The sequence below is a fragment of the Gavialis gangeticus genome, unplaced genomic scaffold (assembly GCF_001723915.1).
Source record: "Gavialis gangeticus isolate Ggan-Ray unplaced genomic scaffold, GavGan_comp1, whole genome shotgun sequence".
NCBI lineage: Eukaryota > Metazoa > Chordata > Crocodylia > Gavialidae > Gavialis > Gavialis gangeticus.
In genome coordinates, this window is record NW_017729002.1 from 1,283,592 (window position 1) to 1,290,916 (window position 7,325).

Here is a 7,325-nt window from a genome sequence, read left to right on the forward strand (position 1 = left end):
GGGGTCCATTAGTACAAGCAGTGCAGCAGCAAGGAGGAACAGGAGAAAGCAAGAACCTCTTACAAGTCAGAGAAAGCCAGGGGCTTCAATTTATCAGATGTACACCAAGCAGATGTTTATGCCAAAGGTTAACTCTGAGCAAGATAAAGATAGGACTCCTAGGACCTACCACTTTTCTAGTACCTTGGGGTAAAAGGTTGGCTTATCATCTGCGTGTTGCTTCTTAACAATGTGGGTCTCTTTCAGATTGAGCGGTCTGAGACTATTATATTTAGTCCTCCAGGAGTCAAACACAAATTTTCAAGGTTCATGCATAAACACACTGGTATGAGTGGGTGGGATAGCTATGCATGGTGATGTGGAAAGGGAGAGTTTGATGTGATTATATTAGAAAAAGAGTAGTTCATTAATACAGAGATTCTGGAAGGATAATTGACAGAAGAAAGGAGAAACAGAAGATGCAGGGGTGGAGGTAAAGAACAATGTGGGAAAAGGAAAGATTAGAGAGTTAAAAGGAAGGAATAAACAATGGAAAGAAATTGAAAATTATGTTAAAAAACACCATTATCTATATTGAAGAGGGTGGGGGGAAGGAAGTAATGATGAGATGGAATGAAGCCAAGAAGGGAAAGAAGGCATAACAAAGAGAGAAATGCATGAAGCCAGGGTGTATATGCAGTTTTTAATATATTTAATTAATTTCACTTGCTTTTGTTAATTTAGTGACCAGGTTTTGTGTGGTATAATTTATCAACATTGGGGGAAAGTGAGGGACAAAAAAAGAGCGTGACAGAAGATCAAGAATATCTTCAACCTTTTCTGATATTTGACCAGTCCAAAAAAAGAAGTTGTGGTTGAGTTTTGTTTAACGAGTGCTCATCTACAGAGTCACATTTTCTTAATTTTAAAAAATTGGTTTAATTTTAAACTGATTTAATTAACTGGTGCAAAAGAGCTGGTGGACACTTACTTGGTTTAAATCAGTTATTTAGCTTCAAAACAGATTTAAGCTCACGCAAAAGAACTGGTAATCCACTCTAACCAAAATCAGTACATATGCAAAGGGGTCTATACCTGTTTAACAAACCTGGGCATACTTGTGTGCAAAAATACTTAGTCATAAATGTTAAGCAATGAATTTCCACTTAAATGATAAGTAAAAAGGTTTCACTTAAATACTAAGCATGGCCATTTTCTCCCTTTCAGTTGCAGCAGGCAATAGTTTTGATAGAAATGATAGCTCAGGTCACTCACTAATAGTTTTAGGCCTCAGCATAAGAGAAGTCAGGTACCTTTTTCAGAACCTTTGGACAGACTATAAAACTACATTAGACAAGGTGCACTCTAGGTGAGAGCATCGAGGCTAGAGATGCCAAATTGAGAATATTTTTCCTCTCTTTGCTGTGTATCGAACAACTTACATTCAAGAGAAATAAAAACTGGCTCTTCAGATTCACAAAGCCTTTATTACTTTTTTCTTAAATGAAAGAACAATAAATTCAGGCTCTTGCAAACTCCTTAAACAGGGCTAATGTCTGGATATTGTACTGCAACATCTCTTAATGCTAACGCATGGAGTCATGAGAGACAGCTGAACAGTTCTGAACACCCGTGATCTGGAGAGATGAACTCAAAAGTGGGAGAGGTACAGAGAAGAGCAGCAGGGATGAGTAGGAGAATGGAGACCCTCTCCTGAAAGAAGAGAAAAGAAAGATTAACTTTTTGGGGGCAGAAAATGAAAACTGAAAAGATAAATCTTTTATCTCTGTAACTATGTAAGAGTAGATAAAATGCAAAGAGGAAAGTACTGTTAAAGCTAAGCCAAGGCTGAATGAGAACAAACTGGCCATGAATAACGAAATTAGAAGAACATTTCTAACCAAAAGAGTTACAGTCTGGAACAGCTTCCAATAGCATTACTGAAAAAGAAATCTAACTGGTTTTAAAATGGAGCTTGATAATTTTGGGAGAGAGATTACATGCCTGGTTTTCAGCAGTGGCAGGATACCAGACACAATGAGCCTGGAGAGAAAGACCTTCCCTCCTACGTTCCCAAAAGATTCACCAATAATGTGCAAGGGGTGAAGCAAGGGATGAAAACCTGAGTCTCACTAAGAATATGGAACTTTTTTTTTCTGAAGCAGGAGCAAACTCAAATGTAACAGAAATGGGGAAACCTTAGAATTTCTTCAGATGCTGATTAAGAACAGTGCCATAAACTGTAAGATTGCTCACATTGCCTTTTTCATAACTCTGAATGACTCTTTTATGGCATTAGTGTTTCCATAAAATTTGCATATAACTGTGAAAAACTTCCCGTTATTTTAACTGATCAAATGTTATTTGAGATTTAACAGTTGTTCTTTTGTTTCCATTAAACATTCCTATATAACCAGGACTGCTTCCTTTCTTCATCATGCACCAATTTTTTGCTTTATTAAATAGGGCTGGCCGTACAAGAATTCCATGTCTACACAAAGTTTGCCCTTTTTCCAAAACCAAAGAACAAGAGGTGCTTTGGAGCATGGACTTGAACTTAGCTCTGCCACACCCCCAGCAAGTGTCTAACTACCAATACAGCAAGTCTCTCCCTCTCTCACTTCCACCCTCTCTCTTCCTGTTGGAGCTGTTCCCCTTTTTATAAATAAAACATTAATTGGGTCAGAGATAGACTGACTCGACAAACATAAATATTGCCTACTGCACATGTGTGGTGGATACAGATGATGATCTGAGAACCAGGTTTTCCGTTTCCTGCAGAAAAATGAGGATTTTCCCCTTTAAAGGAAAAAAAAACCTGGGAAGCCATGGGTTTCCTCTTGCAGGCTAATAGAGTTTCAGCCTGCAAAGAGCTGCTTGAGGCTGGGGGGAGTGAGAGGAGGACTATCAGATGCAGGGGTCCACATGCATGTGCCCAGCAGTGCAGCCAGGCAGCATGATGGGGAGCAACTCTCACAGTTGCCTGCAGGAGCTGCCTCTGTGGCCCAATGGGTGGGACCTGGTACAGGAAGAAGTGCCATGCTGCCCTGCCCACCCAGCAGCAGTGGGAGGGCACAACCCTCCACTGCCAACATGGCACCTCACCTTGATAGCCATAGCAGCACAGCTGGCATGGGGTTCCTGGCAGCAGTGCAGAGTTGTGCACCTGTGCTGCAATGGGCAGGCAGGGGGTGTCTCACCTTGGCGGTCATGGAGGTGCAGTGCTCTTTCCCATGCTGGGTCCTGCCCAGTGCCAGTCTGGCCAGGCTGCAGCCCCATGCCCTGCTGTGGGCATAGAAATCTGGGAGGACATATGCTCCCTCATGCCCTCCTGATGCATTGCCTATGACATTGCCTATGCTCACACACCCCCTGCCCCACATGCACACTCCCTTTTCCACACACTGCAGGGTTTGGGCCTAAGGGCAACAGGTTAGCAGTGAGGGGGCACCAGCAGCAGGGCAAGGGGTGGTCTGTGGGTTGGGAGTGAGGGGACACCAGCAAGGTCAGGGGGCTGCAGGTCAGGAGTGAGGGGCACCAGCAGGGCTGGAGGGGTGGGGGACAGTGGGTTGGGAGTGAGGGGCAATGGCATGGGCAGGGCACAGCACCGGCGTATCAGGGCTGCTCGGTGCCACAAAGCAGTGGGGGAACAGCTACAGCTAGGCTCATGTCCTGGTGAGTAAAGCAGGCAGGGGGAGCTCTGATCTTCCATGATAAAAAAAAAAAACCAAAATCAAACACCAAAATATACATGTATTTAGAATATATTGTGTTATTATGACTGAGGCACTGGTAGGGTTCCAGACGGCTTTAAAACTGTAAATATATCAACAAAACGTGTTCAGCTGACACCTATATATACACATATAGTGGCATCTCATTCTAACCATGGAAAAACACACAATTTGGGTGGGTTTTTTTACAGTAAGATAATCTGGGATTTTTAAACAGAGAAACCAGGATCCCCAGTGATAACTTGCTCTGAACCAAGCAAAACAGGAATTTGAACCTAGGCCTTTCACACCCCACCGGAGAATGCCCTAATCAACTGTTGGTCCATTGGCTACTCCGAGTGTCTCCCTAGCTTCCACTCCAGAAATTCAACCCAGGAGTTGAGTAATCTTCCTGACAAGAGTTTCTTTTGTGCTCTAAAATTCCAAGAAAATTTTCATTTGGGGGAATGGGGATGTGTCAGTGTTTTCCTCCAAGAATATTTAAGTTTTTCCCTTGGAGGAAGGGAGGGGTCTTCAAGAATCTCAGCCCGGGAGTTAAGTTGATCAATAAGGCTGAATTATATTCTTTTTCAAGACTACAGAGGAGCTACACAGAGCAGCAAACTTCATATTACCTAGGTCTTATTTCACTTTCTGAAGTCAGACATACATTTAAAACCGTGTAACGGTCAAGTGTCTTTAAACCTGTTGATATCCAGTTAAATGAACCTCAAAGAACAAAAGATTGCCTGAACTAATTGCTCCACAGCTCTCCCTAGAGAAATTAATTCCAATGAGTCTGGAAAAATTCCATGCCCCACAAGAGCATACAGAAACTAGAACTGACAAGAGCCAGTCCCAGCATGGATTGATTTAAATCAATTAATTTAAGTCACCAAGTGGAAAGCTTCAATTTACATAATAGTTTTAATCAATTTTTTTTGTAGTTAAAAGTATCTTTTTAAAGAAAGGTGAATTCTCATTGGTTGATATAATTATTAAAGGTTGTAGACTTTACAATTAAATAGAGCCTTTACACTAGATTACATATATCTTTTTACTACCCAAGAGGGGACATTATAAACATTTAACTGATTATATGGCTTAATGTTTTCAGAGTCTTATAAATTTCATATTTACTATGTTAGAAAAGGGTGAATAATACATTGCTTAATAATTCATCTTCTGCTCATAACGTGTGTCAAGAAGATGCATTAAAATAAAGAGTATAAACCCAAATTGGCTCAGTGGATGATCCTGGTGAGTTATAGCAGGGGTGGCCAACCTGAAACGTGCGCCAAAAGTGACATTGGCAGCCTCTGTATGAGGCACGTCACAGATCAGGCGCAGAAACAAATTGGGCAAGAAGCAGAAAGTGGAGCAGCTGACTGGGTAAGGAGCACAGGGCAGGGAGCAGCAGATTGGGCAGGGGGAGTCAGAGTGACAATCCTGGAGGGCCTAAGGCTTAATTTGTGGCACATCAGCTGAAAAGCTTGGCCCCTGCTGAGTTATAGATGGCAACTCCCAAGCCCAACATCTGTTATAACTCTGCCAGCCTCTGAACCCAGGACATCAGGAGGCGCTACTTCACGGTCAGGGCAGCTAGGGTCTGGAACCAGCTTCCATGTGAGGTGGTGCAGGCTCCCACCCTGGGGGTTTTTAAGAGGAGGTTGGATGACCACCTTACTGGGGTCATTTGACCCCAGTGCTCTTCCTGCCATGGCAGGGGGTCAGACTAGATGATCTGCTCAGGTCCCTTCCGACCCTAGAAACTATGAAACTATGAACCCCCATAGGATCAAACCCTTAATATGACCTATTGTGCCACGTTTATAAATCTTGACCTCAAGTATCATCCCCAATTCTTTACATAGAAAAGCACACATTTTGCAACTCAATGTTTTTTAAGCAGAGGGTTATAGATTCAGTATACCAATTTAATTTTAAGGAGGTTAGAGAGACAGTTTGGGCCTTAACACGTTTTGTATTAAATTCAGATTTTTAAAAAGAAAGATGTGTTGTAATTTAAATGCCCCCCCACACACACACATTTACCAACCCAGGGCAAGCCATTCTAATCCTGACATGTCTTTAATTATAATTTTATCCCAGGCTACCAATATGTAGATCACACCCAGTATAAACTGTGCATCAGAAGTGCATGCTCTGTCATGGCAAGCCCTAAATCAGTCTCTTTGGGACACGGAATATAGGACACAGTTCAATTTACAACCTACCAGCTAAGCAAGCAATCACACTCAAAAACTCGTTTTTTAAATGAGACACGCCGCTTCTTAAAGAGCTGTTAGACTAACTGTATGAAGTCTCCATACACAGAACTTAGAAACGCCTATGCTAGCCTAACGTTTTTTTGGCTGAATATACCAAAATTTGACTACAGTTTGCTCTGAATATTACCCACTTGCTCCAAGCTAAAGTAATATTTTTAATTCAAGGAAAATTGCGAAACAACAATATCCCACATGCAGAGAATACATTTTTGTCATTAATTTTCAGCACTTTAGTTGGCTTTGACCTATGCTGGTAATTCATATAACATATGGATGCATAGCTCCAAATACAACATGTATCTGTGATTAGTAGTCAGGGTAGGCTTACATATTGAGGCAGAAGAGAACACAAGGTTTTTATAGCAGCTGTAACATTAGAAATACATACTGATAATGTGGGCCTTTATTCTTCAAACAGAGCCTTTTTTGCATGAAACATACCAATGACAGGTACATCACGGCAGCTTTAAAAAGATGTTCACCAATAGGGCTTATGAGCCTGTACATTTCATAAGATGACACAAACATTGTCAATCATTAGGCAGACCTTATCTTTGATTCTTATTCATTCTGCTCCAACATATGCCAAGATATCTGCACAAACACAGGATCAACACAATATCACATTAACTGCTGAGGAAGACAAGTTGGCAGAGGGTGCCAGTTTTTGTGTCTGATCTCACTTTTTGCTTCTTCTTAAATGGCCTCTTGAGAAATTAATCCTAACAAGTTAGTAGCAACGCACTGTAGGAGAAAAGCTCATTAGAAAAGAGACGGAGCCCATCAAAAGGCATTTTAGCAACACTAAGTTTTTAAGTCTTTTTGGTGTCTTGGCTTGACTTCTCTAGTTATTTTCTAACCATCTTCATTTCTCACACATTTTCATGTGAGAGATGCAATGCTCTATTAAATGATTGCATACAAGCATTAGATACAAGTGCAGCATCAACAGCATTTTCAGAATCCACAACACTTTTTGAAATAAAGACAGTCTAAATAAAGCTCGTTTTTCCTTGAAAGCAGTACCTATTAGAGGTGTACCAATATATTGGTCCAATATTGGATGGGCACCAATATAAAGAAAATTGTTGGTATCAAAAATCAGCCTGATATAGCCGATAATTTGGCCGATAAATTATGTACAGTGCAGCACGTGGGCAGTGAGAAACACAGCCTGGCAGCTTGAACAGCAGTATTCAGCTGGTAAGTCTGGTGTGGTGGAAAGGGAGGGGTGAGGGAAGGCGCTTGGGGAGGGGCAGATCAAGGCCCCCGCAGGGAGGGAGGAGTGGGGCAGGGGCAAATGCTGCCCAGCCAGGGTGGCGTGGGTGTGGGATGGAGCCAC

At 41.8% G+C, this 7,325-nt stretch overlaps 1 protein-coding gene and 1 long non-coding RNA gene across 2 annotated transcripts in view; both read right to left on the bottom strand.

Annotated features, from left to right (window-relative positions):
• Window positions 1-7,325, bottom strand: part of CPPED1 (calcineurin like phosphoesterase domain containing 1) — a 118,017-nt gene that overhangs the window by 104,839 nt on the left and 5,853 nt on the right. The window lies entirely within an intron of this gene.
• Window positions 1,447-7,325, bottom strand: part of LOC109290712 — a 7,737-nt gene continuing 1,858 nt past the window's right edge. The window contains exon 2 of the long non-coding RNA XR_002095657.1: window positions 1,447-1,692. This is a non-coding gene — a long non-coding RNA (uncharacterized LOC109290712). The remainder of the gene's footprint in view (window positions 1,693-7,325) is intronic.